The sequence below is a fragment of the Pezoporus flaviventris genome, unplaced genomic scaffold (genome assembly GCF_033815535.1).
Source record: "Pezoporus flaviventris isolate CSIRO_AGI_PZ_B2104156 unplaced genomic scaffold, CSIRO_AGI_Pfla_v1 ptg000013l, whole genome shotgun sequence".
Classification (NCBI taxonomy): domain Eukaryota; kingdom Metazoa; phylum Chordata; class Aves; order Psittaciformes; family Psittacidae; genus Pezoporus; species Pezoporus flaviventris.
Genome location: NW_026892561.1, coordinates 35045157 through 35064826, shown reverse-complemented (window position 1 = coordinate 35064826; position 19670 = coordinate 35045157). Strand labels below are relative to the sequence as shown.

The following is a 19670-nucleotide window of genomic DNA, read 5'->3' as shown; positions in this document are numbered from 1 at the left end:
TGCCCAACTCTCCAGCCTGTCCAGGTCTCGCTGGATGGCAGCACAGCCTTCTGGCGTGTCAGCCACTCCTCCCAGCTTAGTGTCATCAGCAAACTTGCTGATAGTACACTCAATTCCCTCATCTAAATCATTGATGAATATATTAAATAATACTGGTCCCAGTACTGACCCTTGAGGCACTCCACTAGTTACAGGCCTCCAACTAGACTCTGCCCCATAGACTACAACTCTCTGGCTTCTCTCCTTCAGCCAGTTCGCAGTCCACCTCACTACCTGATCATCCAGTCCACACTTCCTCAATTTAGCTGTGAGGATGCTGTGGGAGACTGTGTCAAATGCTTTGCTGAAGTCCACATCCACCGCTCTACCATCATCCATCCACAGTGTTATTTCCTCATAAAAGGCTAAGAGATTGGTCAAGCATGATTTCCCCTTGGTGAAGCCATGTTGACTGCCCCTCATAACCCTCTTATCCTTGATATGCCTTAAGATGGCACCAAGGATAAGGTGTTCCATCACTTTCCCAGGGATGGAGGTGAGACTGACCGGTCTATAGTTACCCGAGTCCTCCTTCTTGCCCTTTTTGAAGACTGGAGTTACATTTGCTTTCCTCCAGTCCTCAGGCACCTCTCCCGTTCCCCAAGACTTGGTAAAGATGATGGAGAGTGGTCTAGCAATGACTTCCGCCAGTTCCCTCAGCACCCGCGGGTGCATCCCATCTGGACCCATGGATTTATGGATGTCCAGATTGCTCAACTGGTCTCTAACCCATTCCTCATCGACTAAGGCAAACCGCTCCGTTGACCTGACTTCATCTAAGGTCTCAGGGGTACAGGGCTCTTCAGGACTGCCTGCAGCAGAGTAGACAGAAACAAAGAAGGCATTCAGTAACTCTGCCATCTGTGTATCTTCTTGTCACCAGGGCACCCATCCCGTTCATCAGTGGGCCTACATTGCCTCTGGTGTTAGTTTTGTCTGCCATGTATTTGAAAAAGCTCTTTTTGCTGTCCTTGACCCTTCTCACCAGGTTTAATTCTAAGGAGGCCTTAGTCATCCTAGCTGCCTTCCTATATCCTCTAGCAGCAGCCTTATATTCCTCCCAAGTGGCCAGCCCCTCCTTCCATGACCTGTAAACTCTCCTCTTCCACTTGAGCATACCCAGCAATTCCCTATTTAGCCACGCAGGTCTCCTGGCCCTCTTCTTTGACTTCCTACATGTCGGGATGCTCCGATCTTGAGCTCGGAAAAAGCAATCCTTGAATGCCAACCAACTATCTTGGGCCCCTTTACCTTCAAGCAGCCTTGCCCATGGGATTTCCCCTAGCAATTGCTTGAAAAGGCCAAAGTTTGCCCTGCTAAAGTCCAGGGTTGCAATTCTACTTGCTATTCTACTAGTCCTACCACACAAGATCCTGAATTCCACCATCTCGTGGTCACTGCAACCAAGGCAGCCCTCAACCCTTACTGCTTCGACCAGATCCTCCTTGTTAGTGAGGATGAGATCCAGCAGCGCTCCTCTCCTGGTTGGCTCATCCACCATTTGCAGGAGGAAATTGTCATCCATACAGTCTTGTCATACTTTTCTCTACCTGAGCACCTGCCTGATGGCAGCAGCAGATGCAGTTGCATGGTGTGCCCTCAAGCACTCGTGTTCTCTTCCTTCATTGGTGATAATTTACAGTATCACCTTCACCCCAAGCTTCTAGGTAAAAAAAAAGTGTGTTTAAGAAAAAAAACATGAAACACTTTGTCCAGGACCTGCCAATTTTACATGGCAATTCTCTTGTCATTCTGAAGAGGAGATGTGCCTCTTGGACTCTGAATTCTAGCTTATACGTGGTGATTTTTGTTGCCTCTGCTCTGTGTTCTGGATGATAACCTCTTTGAGTGACTGCTGTCTGTTTTGAGACAAACTATGTTATGCTACAATTTCTTTTCATCCACCAAGCAGCATGGCCGCCTTCCCTTGTTTCCTCTAATGTTTGTTAAACTGAAGAACTTTTTAATACTTTTTTTAGAATAAAGTGAAACTCTGCTTGGGTTTTGGCATCCTCACAGTATACTTTCACTTCACAACACCTCCAGCACTTTTACTGTTGTCATTTGGCATGGGTTCTTACTTCCATTCTTCATGGCTCTCTACTTTCTCTTAAATATCTGTCTTCATGCTGGCCCATTGGTCAGCCAGTCAGGTTCTGGAGCCCTCCCCTCTTCATCAGCTGTCTCCCCTCAGCTTCCCTTTTTGGGGGAAAGTTAGAAAGCATTTTTTGGTGTGGTTTTTTTTTTTATTTTTTAATGCAAAAAATGTGGAGTTTCTTCCACGTGTAACTCCCTTACAGGCACTGCTCACTCACTACTCCCTTTAACTTCTCAAAAGTTTTACTTTACAAAATATTTAGTTACAGGCATGTGTTTACTTACTTGTTTTAACTTTTCATTTAAATGCACAATCTTCTCGTAATCGGGATTAATACTGCTTTTTCTCTGTGATTATGTTTCTACAGATGAGTCGTCTTCTTAGAACTGCACATGCAGTTCCTGATGTTTCTGTACAGCGTATTCATCCACTCCTCTCTCACAGCTTAGTTCTAACATTTAGTTTCTGAATGCATTTTTAATCCTCTGATTTTCTCCCCTGTGAGCTCTGTCAGAGCTCACTTCACACATAAATAACTTCTGTTAGGTGTTCTTTCATAGCTAGTGCATGTCCCACAGCTTCTACACTGTTGGCTGTGTTTTCTACACTGTTGGCTGTGTGTAGCTCCTTTATGGAGCTATATTACACCCCTGCTTTAGTAAATATCAGGATTTCTCTTCATTGTTTTCTCTTTTTGCATTGAAAAGAAGAAAGGATAAAGTCCAACAAACTCTTCTGCTACTGCTGATTCTTTCTTCAACTCCTCTAATTCCTGCACCTCTGCCTAGGTCAGCTTCCCACACTCTCCCTCCTCCTGGCTTTGCAGCCCATCAGCAGTGCTTGAAGGCAGGGAGCCTCCCTCACACCCTCCCTCTCAGTCCCAGCCCAGCCCTGAGCAGACTCTGCAGAGTCCGGCAGACCACAGAGACTATAAATTGCCACCAAGCACTACTGCCCAATCCGATTCACTTACTGTCCTCCCTTTGCTGCAGTCAAGGATTTCCCTGTAAGAACAAGTTCTTACCAACCCCTCCCTTGGTTACAGCGGTAGAATCAGTGCATGGCCATGCAGGTGTATGTGGCTGCGATGGTCCCGGGCTGCATCAGGGAACACCATGGTGCAGACTCTGGCAGCGACAGGTTTACTACAGACCAATTGTGTCTGCAGTGCTTGCCCGACATCATTTTTCCATACGCAAATGGTGATGTTTCCGGTGTACTTCAGACACAAACAGGAAAACCTTCCTTCCGGACATGGTAAATAACATTACCTCATCATCTGATGATATTCTTTACAATGGTGTTTTATTATAATGGGATGTTGGACATAATACAGAGAGGTTAAGGACCTTGATCCAAGGTCTGTGAGCCCTGGAGAACAGGGAGGAGTATCCACACCACCACATGTGCAAGTTCGGAGTCTGGCTAGGGAATGTAACAGCTATGTGAAGTGTTTGGGGCTCGCAGGGAAGGCTGATCCTTTTTAAAGGAATGGCAGCAAAAGATTAATGTTCTCCACCCTGTGGATCTATGAAACACACCTCATATTATTTTGAAAATGTCTAGGTTTTGGCTGCTCTAATAACTTAATTTTCTTAATCCTCATAGGTTTCCCCTAAGGAGACTGCAAAGTGGCTTGTAGTCATATAAGTGAAAAATATACTTTTCTAAATATATAAAGTTTAATTTCATATCATTAGGCTGGGTATCAGCTCAGGAGCTAATCTGACAAGATGTTAAAAATACTAAACGCCTAATGAAATGGAAATATTTGGTATGTTTTGGTGGATATACAGACCTCAGTGACCTAATCTTGAAGACCTTAGCATCTGTTTACTGTACTTCTGTTGCTGATTGTCATGTCACAATCAATACAATTCTTTCAAGCCAATCTTTCCCCCACTCTTACGAGTTTCAATAGGAGGATTTTGCCTAAACTGCCTTCAGAAATTAGGTACTGAACAACCTACTAAATGGATTCAGATGATTAGCACAGGCCTAGTTACAAAGGTGGGTGTGAAGTGCTTTTGACAGTGAGGACAGCACCATGTCAGTAAGCATGTCCTAGACCCTAGGTCCAGCTCTGTATTGTCACCTTGTTGCTCCTTGTGTGTAGAGAAGCATATGCCAAATCTCTCCCTGTGCTGGGGCTTCCCTGGAGGGCAAGCCACACTGGCTAATGACACATCTTGGTGATTTCCAAGAGGCTTTTGTTGCTAAATAGAAAATTTCATTGCTATAGGTTTCACCACTGAAACCTACAGAATAGAATTAGCAGTATTTATCTCTGAGATTGCACTGCTGGCTGGCAATCTGCTCTTCCCTGAGGCGGGACAAAACACTGTGGTCATGGCTTGTGACAGAGTACGTGTTTGTACAGCACTCAGACCTCACAGGAATGTTCACGTGTTCTGCTGCCTGGGTTATCTGGGTTTTGAAGGCAAAATTTGAAGTAAAAACAAAGTTGAAAGTCAGAAGTGGCTGTGCCTCAGTCCCTGTCTTAACAGCCTTTCTGTTAAGCTACGCCTGAATTCAACATTGCTTTTTCTAGTAGTTGTGCGTGTTCAACACGTATTTTGAAAAGCCAAGATAGAGCCAGGTATTCTGAGGTATTCAGAGCTTGTACCCCTAATAAAGAAATACTTTAAATAAACATTTTTGCCTACTGTTTCTATAGCATGCACCTTGTAAATGTATTTATAGTCCTTGCTGAACCTGTAGGAAAGGACCAGAAGCACTAAACCTGAGTCAGTGATTTCTTGCTGTTTTAACTCGGTTTGGAGGGGGAAAGTGCACTGCCTTATTGTCTTGCTGAGACCTGTTAGAAAGAAATCCCACTCAGAGCTCAACAAAGCCTCTGTTTCAACAGCAAATAAGAATACTCAGTGGTATTTAAAGTTTCATCTAGATTGTATAAAATGCCTACAATTTTATGTGTCAGTAGGTAAATTCTGAGCCTCTTATTATCAGAAGTTATAATGGCATACAGCGTGTTACAAAAAAGGCAGCACTGCAGATCCTGAGGTATTGAGAATGCTGTGTCCTGCAAAGATGTCTTTTAGTCACGGATGGAGGGATCTGCCCATGTTCCTGCACAACACCTGGAAGCAAGAAAGTAGCAAGGACAGCTCAGGGCTCTGGATCTCCTCTTCTCCCTGCAACACACAGAGAGAAATACCTTTGTGGATTTATGGCAGTATATTCTTGAGCTGTGACTCAGTAAGAGTAGTTGGACTACTCTTTAAAGTTGCATGCAGTTTAAGTTCAATAAGGTAAGTTAAATAACTTATATGTGCTCATGAAAGTATCATGTTTTAATTATGTTTTATTGAAAATGCATTTAAATCCTATGCAGCCTCCCAAGTCCATGGAATATGGTCTGGTATTTTCAGCTTTCCTTCTATGCTTGTTTAACACAACAACCTTTGCCCCAATTTGATGTTCGCCCCTTTGAACTAATGCCAGTGGGACTCCTTAGGAAACAATTGTTACCCAGTGGGTTCATGCTGAGCCAAGCTGAGTGAACAGGATCTCCTGGTGCAATGGGGAACTTCTCCTGCCACTGCTCACCTGCAAGATGCTCTGTGGGCTTCCATGGGAGAAGGACTAAACCCAATTGGGTTTAACCAGATGTAGCCAAACTGAATGAATGTGAATTTCTGGGGAGTGGAGGGGCAGCTTTTTGTGGGTGTCACACTATGACTGGCACTGTCCTAGCTGGGGAGAGCAAGAAAGGAGGGAAAGGGTTACAGGGTGGGAGGCTTTGGGGGTGTGTATTTTTGTGCCAAGCTACTTACTATAAAATCCTAGCTCCTATGAGATCAATAACAAAATTGTTCCTCTGGATTTCTGTAGAACCAGGATTTTCACACTTTGTTTTGCTCGAGGGAAGCAAGGACCTTTGATCCAGCCTAGATGAATGTTTATGACTAAACTTTAGTTTTGTCAAGTATTTCTTGACAATACATGTTAAGCATTTAATCAGCTGAACATTACACTTTACTTCAAGAGGTAAAACATGAGGGCTTCAGAGTACATTTAGGAGACATGATGATGTGACAGTACAAAATGTCAAGAAATTCATCTCTTGTTTGGTTAGCCTTGATGATTTTAATGGCTAATATTTTAAAGCCTGGCAGTAGACTGAATCTGACTTTTGGATATGTAACTGATTTGAAAGAATGCTTTTTAGGTTTTGCTTTTGTAGTGTTACCATATGCAGATGTGGTTGGAGTGCTAGGGGGGGACACAGGTAGGCATGCTTGTACAACCACTGCTACACAGGTTTCTTTTTGTGATGTGTTCAGTGGCAGTGGTGGACTGTATGGTGCTGCTTTCAGTTCCCCATAAAATAACTTTAAACAAATGGAAAAACAGAAGGGGAACAAATGAAATAGAAAACAGCAATTGGCAAGCACAGGCTGCCTCATAGCTTTTTTTTGCTTTTAATTATTGCTCAAAGCAAATGTTGTAGTGTTGAAAATTGAGACCTCAGCAGTCCTGTGCTGAATGTAGCAAGAAAGATTTTATTTTAAGAAAGGCATGTTTAATTGTTTCTAAAATGTTTTAAAGGTTATAAAAGTCTCTAGACAATAATACTATTTCAAAATGCATTATGCATGCCAAAAAAAAAAAAAAAAAGGCACAGTGAAGTTGGTTTATTATGCTTAAAGCTTTATGGAAAAATCTTTCACTTTAAACTTAATAAAACCCAAGCATATCTTAATTAAAAACGGGAATGTAAGGCATAAAGATGTACTATCTTGCTAATATTCTAGCTCACTGTATAACAAAGCACATTTTCCTTTATTCAAATTCCTGCTTCACTGTAACAGGGATCTGATGGAGAAAACACAAGAGAATAATAAAGGGAGGGTTATTTTCACTAGAAATAACAGTTTAAGAAAGCCTATTATCCCTTTTATATTAAAAATGAAAATATTTATAGACTTCTCTTTTTTTTTTTTTTGTTAAAGAGCATTTTAACAGAGATTTTGTCTGTTCAGAATGAAAAAGGAATTGAGCCTCAATATTTCTAGTAGGCCATTTCCAACATTCAAAATGAAAGAAGCTTTTTTTCCCCATTAAGACAGTGGTGTTGGAGCAGCATTAGATTTATGTAAAGTACCTTACTCTTCCTGTGAAGTCTCAGAACTGCAGTCACTTTTTTAAAAAAAATTCATACGTTATTTAAAAACATTCCAGAAGAAAAAATAAGTTTCTACTACTGACCCTCATAAAGCTATAATGTCTGTTCCTGTCATAAGAATTTCAAATTATAATAATAGTGTGGTGCTATTTATTTATTTATTTATTAATATCATTTTATTTAAATGGTGTTGGCATAAAATCCTGCTGAGAAATATTCTAATTTGTTATGGCTCTTTCAGTCTGGAATATAACCAATCCTTAATCATATGTATAAGAGAGAGGGGGATTACATACTTTGTGATTGCTTCTGGAGTGCTTGCTCATTTACACGTAAAGGAAAATTCTATCAAGTTTATTGTAAATATTATTGTAAATATTTTTAATATTATTGGAAATAATCCCTGTTGGATGAAACTTTGGTTTATGGTTGTGCTTTCTTCTTCAGACATAGAGAAAATCAGTCTGAACAAAAAGCCTTAAATTTCTTTTATGATGACATGTATAGTTGATTTATGTGTAATTCACCATGAAATACTGGCTCATGGTTCAAATTAAGTTCAAAATTATATAGGACTAAGAACAGTTTAAGAAACATAGAAATTTCTTGAAACTCAAGAACCTAGTAGTCAGAGACAAAGAAATACACAGAGCAGAAAAAATGCACTGGGAATCAATTGCAAAGCAAATTCTTTCAGAAAAACTATAATTTTTATCAGCTCAGAATTGTTGTCTTAGAAGAATATTGAATCCATACCCTCTCCACAGCTGGACTTCTGCCAAAATCAGTTCATATGCACATCTGCAAGTGAGAATGCAGGGCCAGATGATATGCAGAGGTCCCTTCCCACCTCGACTTGTCTAAATTCTGATGGTTAAAAACAGAATTAAATCTCCCAGGACTTTTTTTTTTCTGATGATCACTGTCTGGAATCAGTGAAATGCTGCAGATTAAGAAGCTGAGGGTGACCTACTGTAAAACAAACATGCAAGCAAACAAACAACCAACCCCATATATCTTGCAGCATATCAGCCACTTGTCCTTGTAAAGCTTTATTGTGATTTTAGCACGGGACGCTGGCATAGCCACAGCCCTTCTCTTGGGTGGTTGATTAGGGGTTCAAAGAAGAGCAGAAAAATATTTTTTGAGCGTTTGCTTTGGTTTGTTTTTTAAGCTGCACTGGAGTCTGACCTCTTTGCTTAGCATATACTGCATCAAGACAAATGGATTTGAGCATTCAGCTGGCATCTTCATTGCCAGTCACCTGCCTGCCTGTGAGAACACAAAGACTGTAGAGTAGTTAGTAAATATGATTGCTTTTTTAGATCAGACATGAGAAAGTATTTCTTTACCAACAGGGAGGCCAAACTCTGCAACAGGCTTTCTTGAGAGGTGGTTGATGCCCCATGCCTGCCAATATTGAAGAGACATTTGGACAATCCCTTAACAACATCCTTTAAATCTGGGTCAGCCCTGAAGTGGTTGGACTAGATGATCATTGTAAGTCCCTTCCAATTGAAATTATTCTATTCTAATCTAGTATATTTTTCTTTCTCCTAAGTGATAACAACCCAAGTTAAGGGGGGGGTGGGGTGGGGTGTGCATTCATGTTTAATTCCATCGCTGAACACTACTTTCTAACATGTACATGAGCTTTCGTGCTTTGCAGTCTTTCTCCTGACTTCAGCAGTACGAGTGTCAGATGAGCCTATGAAACAACTACAGCAGATGCATCTGTGTTGTGAACATGTGGACTCATGATGTGACCACTGGCAGCATGATGCAGAGCACCACGCTCATTCTTCTGCTGGTCCTTAAGTGATTAAAAATGAAAGTTTCATCAGTGTATCCTCAGCCACTTGCATTAAACAACATTCAACGACTACTACACCATTTTCAGGCACAGTAGTTAATGCAAATATGTTTAAAGTCATATCAGTACTTACTGAGTGTACCAGCAAAATTTTCTTTGCCTCTGGAAAGTTTAGTGGAAGAATAGCTAAGATACTCTTGCTTTGTAAAGCAAACAGTGGGCAAGCCCACATTTTATGCAGATCTTCATGGATCAAAATATGTTATTTTTCTATTTGAGACTAGTGTGATTAAGAAGTGAAAGCATTTATAATTCTAGTGCTCATAAAGCAGGTTTTACTATGGCTGGGAGTATAAATTAAAGTTACACAGGCCTAATTTTAACAGATGTAATAAAATACTGTTGGGAAACTTTTGGGTTGCTAGAGATGATAGTGAGAGCTGTGCAGAGCTTTAAAAAACTTAACATAAATCTGTAGAAATGTCTCAGACTTGTAAAAAAGAAATAGCATTCCAGTCAATAGAGAACACCTCAGCTACAGTCAATTTTTAGAAAGCACTGAAGAAATGCCTGAAAAGCATGAAATGCTAATCACACATGTGGTTATGGCAGAAATAAAGATAGCTTATTGGGAAGAACACGTAGTAGACTAAAATCATGTTGAGTAAAAAAAGAAAAGCATTTGGTTTACACATGGAGTTAATTAGGTGTTATATTAAACTTAGGCAGACTGTCATGCTACTCTAAGCATCTTTGAAAGGACCGAAGATAACACTTGAGGACTGATGCACAATACTTGAAAGGTTGAATATAACTGAAATAAAGGACAAAAATCCTAAAAATTATTCCAGTGTATAAAAGCCTATTCCAGGCAGGTTCATTCTACTAAAATTGCTGGTGAAGACAGGTAGGTGATAGTTGAAGATTTTTAGCTCTGGACACACTGAATCAGGCTGCTGGTCTGTATGTTTGACCTCTGAGTAACTCTCAAGCAATTGCTCCAGCTAATTCCTCCTTTTCGATTCTTTGTCTCCTTTCATGGAATTCCATGGGGCTAAACAAATGCTGCTGAGATGGAACCAGCCAGCGCTGCAATAAGCTGCTGCAGCCCCTTCCCTGTGTGTACAGTCTGGCTTCCAGCTGGCTTTGTGCCTCACCAGCACCCAAGGACACCCTTCAGCTCTGACTGTGCAATAACTGAGTGCCCTCACTGGATGACAGACAAACTCAGGAAGGCAGCTGATCTAATATGTGTTAAACAGCATGAAAAGTGGAAGACAAACTGTGACTGTGTTTAAAATCAACAATGCCTTGGGAAGTACCATTACAGGACCTGCTGTAGTTGTTTCCCTTATCAAATACCCATTAAGTGGCTAGTATATCTGCTGGTAACAGACCAGCAATAGAGAACCAGGTATTATACTTTCTTTTCCCCCAGTCTGTCTCCTATTTCAACTGAAAAGTGAATACCTAAAGATGAGAATATACTATACTTTCCTCTGTGCCTAACTCCCATGCCTTTTAATGTTTATATTCAAGGCGAAAATCATAGAATCATAGAACAGTTAGGGTTGGGAAGGACCTTAAGATCATCTAGTTCCAACGCCCCTTGCCATGGGCAGGGACACCTCACACTAGACCATGCCACCCAAGGCTTCGTCCAACCTGGCCTTGAACACTGCCAGAGACGGAGCATTCACAACCTCCCTGGGCAACCCATTCCAGTGCCTCACCACCCTCATAGTAAAGGACTTCTTCATTATACCCAATCTAAACTTCCCCTGTTTAAGTTTTAACCCATTACCTCTTGTCCTGTCACTACAGCCCCTAATGAAGAGTCCCTCCCCAGCATCCCTATAGGCCCCCTTCAGATACTGGAAGGCTGCTATGAGGTCTCCACGCAGCCTTCTCTTCTCCAGGCTCAACAGCCCCAACTTTCTCAGCCTATCTTCATACAGGAGGTGCTCCAGTCCCCTGATCATCCTTGTGGCCCTTCTCTGGACTTGTTCCAACAGTTCCATGTCCTTTTTATGTTGAGGACACCAGAACTGCACACAATACTCCAGGTGAGGTCTCACAAGAGCAGAGTAGAGGGGCAGGATCACCTCCTTCAACCTGCTGGTCACGCTCCTTTTGATGCAGCCCAGGATATGATTGGCTTTCTGGGCTGCAAGTGCACACTGCTGGCTCATGTTCATTTTCTCATCATCCAGCACCTCCAAGTCCTTCTCTGCCGGGCTGCTTTGAATCTCTTCTTTGCCCAACCTGTAGCTTTGCCTGGGATTGCTCCGACCCAGGTGTAGGACCTTGCACTTGGCATGGTTAAGCTTCATAAGGCTGGCATCAGCCCACCTCATAAGTGTGTCAAGGTCCCACTGGATGGCATGCCTTCCCTCCAGCGTATCAACCGAACCACACAGCTTGGTGTCATCAGCAAACTTGCTGAGGGTGCACTCAATCCCACTGTCCATGTCACCAACAAAGATGTTGAACAAGACCGGTCCCAACACCAATCACTGAGGGACACCACTCGTTACTGGTCTCCAGCTGGACATTGGCCATTGACCACAACTCTTTGTGTGTGGCCATCCAATCAGTTCTTTAATCCACCAAGTGGTCTATCTACCAAATTGATGTCTCTCCAATTTAGAGACAAGGATGTCGTGTGGGACAATGTCAAAAGCTTTGCACAAGTCCAGGTAGATGACATCAACTGCTCTACCCCTGTCCATCAGTTCTGTAGCCCCATCATAGAAGGCCACCAAATTGGTCAGGCAGGATTTCCCCTTACTGAAGCCATGCTGGCTGTCACCAAGCACCTTGTTGTTTTTCATGTGCCTTAGCATGCCTTCCAGGAGAATCTGCTCCAAGATTTTACCAGGCACAGAGGTCAGACTGACTGGTCTGTAATTCCCTGGGTCATTCATTTTCCCCTTCTTGAAAATGGGTTTCCCTTTTTCCCTCTGACTGCCACGATTTTTCAAATATGATGGACAGTGGTTTAGCAACTTCATTCACCTGCTCCTTCAGGACCCACGGATGGATTTCATCAGGTCCCATGGACTTGTGTACATTCAGGTTTTTAAGATGCTCTCAAACCCAAGGTCTTCATTCTCACAGTCCCTGCGTTTGCCTTCCTAGAATTGGGTGGTGCAGTCAGAGCCTTTGCCAGTGAAGACCGAGGCAAAGAAGTCATTCAGTACCTCAGCCTTTTCCAAATCCTGTGTAGCCAGTTCTCCTGAGAGCTTCCTGAGGGGTCTGCATTGTCCCTAGTCTGTTTTTTATTCACTACATGACTATAGAATCCCTTCCTGTTATCCTTAACATCCCTAGGCAAGTTTAATTCTAAATGGGCCTTAGCTTTCCTAACCTGGTCCCTAGCTTCCCAGACAACATCCCTGTATTCTTCCCAGGCTGCCTGTCCTTGCTTCCACCTTTTATAAGCTTCTTTTTCCCTTTGAATTTTTCTCAGCAGCTCCTTATCCATCCAAGGAGGTCTCCTGGCCCTCCTGCTGCACTTCCTTCTAGTTCGGATGAAAACATCGTATGAAACATCCTCAGAGAATCTGACTCTGGATAGATTTTTTTTATGTGAACAGTTTGTTCAACAAAAGAGATGGGTTTGGATAAAGTTGAATTAACTAAAGTTTGGCTTAGAAATGTTTTTTAAAACTAACATTTAATTTCAGTGGTTTTCAATTATGTTAATACTTCCAGATATTGAGCTGAATTTAATAAAATACATTAAAAAAGTAAAATATTTTTTGATCAAAACAGAAGCTTTTTTTTTTTTTTTCCTGTTTTCCTGATGAAACTAGGAGGCTTTATTGTGGAGTTTTCTTTGCCTCTATATATTTCCTCCCCACACCTAGGCTAGAACACCCAGAACAGGAACATAGATATCACGGCAGGATGTTGAACTTCCTGCCTGTGGGCATCCACACTTTTCAAGAGTAGGGATTCTGAGAATGTGTATGAATGTTTGTGTTATTTAATTTCATTTTTATTACTTTATTTTGCAGTGCTTTACAAGTCAGGAAATAAAAGGTAAGGCATAATCAGCAAACAGAATCTTACTGGCTCTTTGGAGGAAGTAAGAGAAGCCACAAAAGAGAAGGGCACAAAACCAAAATAATTTCGCAGCTGCATCTGGATGCACCTAAGAAAAGAGACAGTGTGGCCAAGATTCACATAGGAAGAGAGTTGCAGGGAATAAGGCAAAAACCAGTTGATCATTTTGGCATTGCAGGGAATGAGGCAAAAAAATTAACACAAGTGGGGATCATTTTGGCAATAAAGCTTAGGAGGAAAAATTTTTGAGAGACGGTGTTAAAGAATGAGGGTGAGAATTAGCTAATGCCTAGTTGTAAAAAGAAATGGAGAAAGTGGAGTCATAGCTGATTAAGAGGTTACCAACCAAGGTCAGGAAAAGGACAGCAGGAGTTAAGCTGAGAGAGAGCAAGGGTGGGAGAGCAGGAGATGAGCAAACAAGTACTGGATTGGTGGGGGTCAGAGTGGGTGCAATGGGATTTTGGGTTGCAGCTGAGTGGAAAAAGAGTAATTTGAAGAAGGAACTAGTAAAGAAGATTAAGATATAAATCTGGACCCTTCAGCGATCTGAACAAGATGTAAAACGAAGAGAAATCAGTTCAAAGAAGTAGAGAAACATGGGAGGCACAGAAACACATAGTGGGGTAGCAGTCAGCTGCTCCAGCAACAAAGTGAGCCACAAAAGCCTAATGGAAATGCATTAAAAATAAGTACTTATTTCCTTAATTTTATTTTCTATTAAATGGAGAAAGGGCTCTCAGTATTTTTCTGTTTCATTTTGCAACTATTTCTTTTTTTTTTTTTTTGGTCCAGATAAATATCCTAAAAACACTGAAAACAGAAAATACACTGAGGAGCTTTCACTTGGTGGAAGTTACCTGTTTAAGTGTATGTTGAATTTGAGGAAGAAGGTGGCTTTTTGTCAGGCTTGTCCTGCACAAAATTCTCATGCATACGAACCCTGCATAAGTCTATGTCAATATTTAAAATATTTGGATCACTGCTATGAATGTTACTGGTAATGATAAGTATAGAGAAAGTTGTTTGAAGGTCTTTTTAGAACTCATCTGTAAGCATGAGGTGTTGTATGTAGCTTGGCTGCAAGTCCTGTTTCAGGTAAGAAGGAAGAATGCAAAAAGGTACCCACTGGAAGCTAAAATTTTGTACTGAGCACTTTCCAGGAGATTAAAATGAAAGCACAAACTCAATCACTAAATATAATTGATCATACATCTGGTTTACATTTTGAAAAAATATGCTCTTTTATTTTTTTTTTCCATGCAGATATATTTATGGTAGACAGGAAGGGGAAGTACCTACTAGAAACTGCCAGGGGTTCACCAAAAAATGGGGGAGGGGTGCTTAAGTACAAACATCTATAAATTCATTGGGAGTAACTCTAAATTGGTGGTGTTTTTTAATCCATAAGGCACATTATGCTGTCAGACTCCTAATAGTGTTTACAGAAAACTAGCCTAGAAGCAAACAATTATGCTAGGTAACAAAAAGAAGATTCCCTAATATATTGGTTAATTATTACAGAAAATATCAGGCATTAAAAAGTACCCTGATATTTGCAAGTTTCTTCTCAATACCGAGGTTGTATTCCCCAGATACAAGATCAGCCATCCTGCACTTGCCTCCTGGTGAACCTAGGAGTGATTCCTTCAGAGGTAATGGAGTTTGACTCTTGAAATCGGCTTAAAATGAAGTGTAACTGAAAACTCTTTCTGCGGCTTGAGGTTTAAGTTTGTATTGCTGTTATGTTTATTTGTTTATGTTTTGTATGTGGTTAATTTTGTTTATTTGTTTATGTTTTGTATATGTTTTGTATATGTTTAATGTCGAAAAAATACAAACAATTATGGTCCCAGCTTCCAAAAGAGCACAGTGTTTAACGGCTTGACTCTGTGGACATGCATGCATCTGTTTTATTATTTGTTCTACTACCTTAAGCCCATATCCTACACGTTAACACAGCTTTTGCAACACTGTCATGTATATTTATCTTTGGGTCAGGCAATTACTGTTAGAAGTAATGCAGATGACAGCTAAGTGATTGACAATTACATAGCCCACTGCTTGATTTTACAGCTATGCATTGATGCGCCATGCAATCTGTGTACCCAGTAAATAGGTTTTCTTTCAGATCTCTTTTCGGCAAGACTGATCAAAGGCTGAGGCATGTCCGTGTTTTGTTTTGACATCTCGCATCCAAGACAATATGCTTCAATTGACAATGCAGGTTGTTGTGATAGCCTTTAGGCATGATGACACTAATGATGTCCAAGCATAGTAACTACGGAAAGCAAACTCTGAAACATCTCTGTGGGTAAGCAGATTAAGGAAACAGAGATTGGAGGAAGTTGTTACTGTAACGGTTCGTGATATCCGAAACATTTGTTTTAGAGCAATTAAGATAAGCTAGCAGCAATAAAATTAATGATCCTGTGGTAATCTAATGAGAAAAAGTGTGAGAAGACATAACCAATAAAAAATAAAAATTGCATGTTTTCTGAAGAGTACATAATCACTTCCAGATTGTGCATGCTCTAGTTTTCTGTATATTTATTAGCAGAATACATTAATAGACCACCACTATGAAATGCTGCAGTTTATTCTTCTTGTAACCTTTATATTTGTGGAAGGCAGGCTGCAGTTTTCAGTCTGGGGCACGCTTCACTGTCATTTTCTATCCGTCCTCTTTGCTACAGACAGACAAATATATAAACAAATTTCTACATAGCAAAAAGAAAAGATAGTTAGAAATTCTAACCTGTCCCATTAATCTATAACTATATTAAACACCAATTTGGCAGCGTACCACAGTTCATGCATAGCGTCAGTTCCCATTCAAGTTGTATGTGTGGTACTTAAAACAGCTGGACTGTATTTGTGTCTACACAAGAAAACGGACCTGACGAGTTGCTGTGGCATAATTTAATAGCGAAACTGGTGCTGGGATAACCTCTCTCCCCTCTCTGAGCAGACTTCCTGCGCTTGAGAAAAAGTTATCACTTCTGTGTAATTAATGAAAGTTAGCTATTTACCAGTGTAAGTACATCAGAATAAATACACGTAAGTAACACAGTTCTGTCAGATTTACTAGTCTGGAGGAGGAAAGTTTTAAACAGCAGAGGAAAACCCAAACAATTTTTTAAATGGCTGTGTTGTGAAACACAATTGTCTTGGTATTTGTAAGTTTATTTTACAAGACGTACACAGTATTGTGTATTGACATTGAGATGAATTAATATCCTTTATTCAGGTGGGTATTTGTGATTATGCTGTCACAGTAGCTTGCCCAACGCACGCCAGGGCTTGCTTGCTCTGACTGGGTATTACATGATTTAGAGACACACATAAACAGGTGAGTCCTGAGGAGTACTTTTTGCTCTCTCGTAGCATTTTTAACTCAGTCAGAAGCCTGTGCAAAGGTTGGGGGTCTATTTCAGAAATGAATACAGAGGAACCATCCCCACTCGCACCCCTACTGCACAGGTGGAGCAGCTACAGGGACGACATGGAGCGGGAGCACCCGGGAATGCTGGGTTGTGATTGGTCTGTTTTCCCGCGGCGCCAGGTGATTGGTGCTCGCTGCTGCCCTTCTGGAAGGTTCGGTGTAGGAACTGATGGGAGGGGGGGTGCAGGTGAGGGTTATGTGGAATCTGGGATAACGTTGGGGTCATTCAGCACGGGTTAGCTCCCTGCTCGTCTGGGCTGTCTGCGTGCACAGCTTTGTGCTTACTGTGGAGAGTGCAGGTGCAGGCAGCCACAAGAGCCCAGCTGAAGCATGGCTGCCTGGTGCCTCATCTAGAAGCACCTTTGGTTCAGGCTGTGTGTTGCTTGAGAACTGAGGTGGATCACCCAGTGTCATCAGCTGGATTTGGTTTTGCAAGTGAGTTGTTACAGAAAGTAGATGAGCTCTGAGGGCTGTTACTCCTCTTCAGGTAATCAAAATTCTGGTGGTGACTACCTCTGTTGGCTTTGCTCTGCTGAGGAAAATAGTGGATAACACTGTCCTGCAGCGCTGTGGAAACTGGTATTTCAGTAATAGCTTAAAATGCACAGGGTTTTGTGTCAGAATAACAGGGTGACTGCTTTTCTGCAGGAATATATTCTTATTTTATCCATTAACCTCAATTCTTGAAATGCTTGTCAATTACAGAAGAGTGATGTAATTATTTTGTGTAAGAAGTTATGCAATGTATAGATGGCATTCTTGTACCTCAGGGTAAGAGAACTTGGGACACTAATATGAAATTTACATCCAGCTTTCCATGAAGCATAAGACTTGTGACCAGGGAAATGAGTGGGACTGTAACAACACAGGCTCCATCTTTCGTGTCTCAAAATAATTGAGTCTGTGCAGGCAGTCTTACCCTGAGCAGTAAAAATGTTTTCATCCATAGCTGTTTCCCATGCCTTTCTGCAGGTGGTTATTCTGCCTAAAACATCATTGGGCTTCAGCTGGTATTACTGTGTGCTGAATCTGCAACAGAGAAAAGTAGCCAAATACTGCTACATCTGTCCTGTTAAAAAAATAATTTTGCTTTAAATTGTATTATTAAAACTGCCTTGGGAGCAAGAGCATGGAGAAGAGCCTCACTAAGAGTTGAAGGGCTGCTGCTGCGTTTGCTAGGTGACAGTCTTTTTGTTACCAGACGGTACTGGAGAAAGAACTTTTAGGAAGGGATCCTCATTGAAGAAAGGCTTTTGGATGCCTGTCTTCTCCTGATCTGCATGTTTGCTTATTTTGCTTGTTGGCCAAGTCAGGAGTGAGTATTTATCTGTCATTCAAAATAATTCTGTAATACAGTATTAGCTCTTTTCTTTCTGTAGAAAAAGTGTTTAACATAAACACATGACCAGCAACAGTAATGTAGAAGGATTGAGCTTTCTTGCTTGTGGTTCTTAATTATTTTGGAAAGTAGGAACTCTGGGAAATACCTGACTCTTCCCAGTTACTGTGAGAAATTCTGTCTTTTTAGGATAAGGTGCATGTGTCTGCATGGCTGTGCTTTTTTTCCTAGAGATTATGGCTGCATGTAGTACAAAAGGTGTAATGTCATGCAGTACTTAGTCCAACTTGCATCCCTGCATTTGCCAGTTTAGTGTAACTTTTCCTTCTATTTAGCTTTTTTGCTGTTCTCTTCATTTTTTACATTAATCTTCTGAGGTACTCCACAAAGAAATATGTGAAATTAGGCTATTACAGTGAATTACAGTGGAAGTTGAAGAAAATATTGGAAGTGTTTCAGGGAGAGCAACATTAAGTAAAAGAAATACCCTTATTTGCTGTGAGAATTCAGAATAAATGGAATGGAGAGGCTGTCTATCTAAATCCCTCATTAGGAATTGTTCGCTTCCATCTACAACAGAGCATGCCTGAAGAACTGTGTGCTGCTTACTAGGTGTGAATATAAGCAGTTTGGGAAAGAGGCTAGTTGTTAGCAATTAACAGTGGTGGTTGTATGTTTTGCTCTCAGATTCAACAAGCTGAGAGATAGACAAGATAATATGCATTCTGTTTGCCAGCTAAAAGTGCTCAGAGCTATTACGTATGGCCTTATTGCTACTGTGTGAAGTCTGGGCTTTGATTTCTTCAGTCTGTTGTACTAACAGTAGTATTGTTATGATGAAAAAGACCTTGTAGGACTTGAAAGATGATGACATAGTTATAATTCTTTTGGAAATCATGTTGTATTTACAATATCATACCACATTTACTGCTTCTACTTCAGTGTGCAATATTTGATGATTTTAAAGAAGCTATCTATTTACATTTTTTAAATTTTTTTTCCTTGGGTGGACACAAGAAATTTACATGCTGTACTTTTCTTACCAGTTCCAAAGCTAGCTGTACTCTCAACCTCACCACAAATTATGTACGTCTCCTCCTGCAGTCTAGTTTACTGAGTGGTTTTCCACTGTCGAAAAATATATATATGGACTATATGAAAAAAAGCAGACTCCAGATACAGTAGATTAGGTTGCAGAGACATAATAACTTCTCCATAAGGTCCGAACTGTTTGACTGATCTCATAATGAGTTTTTGTAAATGAGGCCTTTCACAGAATCGTGGTTGGGCATGAAGCTGAGTGAGGCTGAGATCAGGCTTACGTTAGGCTGCTGATTAAAAGGGAAAGCTTATTGCAACATGCTGTTAATTATCTGGTGGTTGTTTGCTCAAGTATCTCACAGTTGCAGAATGGAAAGGAAAGCACTATCATGAATTTGCCAGTCATGAAGACAACCAAATTGATCATCATTTGTGCTGTGTACTCTTCTTGTGATTCTCTAGTATTAGGTACTGAACCGAGGAGAAACAACTAAGATGTAAAGAGGAAGATAAATTCTTGTTCTGGAGAGTTTTGCTTTGAAGTTGTTCTGGAGAGTTTTGGTTTGGTTTAAGTTGCTATGTGCTAGCACAGTGTTGTGATGTTTGTACTGTAGATGCTGCAGGAGAATATTAAAAGAGAAACTTAATGATTGCTTGAAAACATGAAAAAACACAACT

At 40.9% G+C, this 19670-nt stretch overlaps 2 long non-coding RNA genes across 2 annotated transcripts in view; one reads left to right on the top strand and one right to left on the bottom strand.

Moving 5' to 3' along the window:
* Positions 1 to 3425: 3425 nt before the first annotated feature.
* LOC133268902 (uncharacterized) lies at positions 3426 to 9752 on the bottom strand. The gene is made up of 3 exons (XR_009743212.1): positions 8043 to 9752; positions 6921 to 6976; positions 3426 to 5292 (listed from the first exon to the last, which is right to left on the bottom strand). It is a non-coding gene; the product is annotated as an uncharacterized LOC133268902 (long non-coding RNA).
* A 7110-nt stretch (positions 9753 to 16862) lies between these two features.
* LOC133268918 (uncharacterized) overlaps positions 16863 to 19670 on the top strand; it is a 112197-nt gene continuing 109389 nt past the window's right edge. The window contains exon 1 of the long non-coding RNA XR_009743221.1: positions 16863 to 17099. This is a non-coding gene — a long non-coding RNA (uncharacterized LOC133268918). The remainder of the gene's footprint in view (positions 17100 to 19670) is intronic.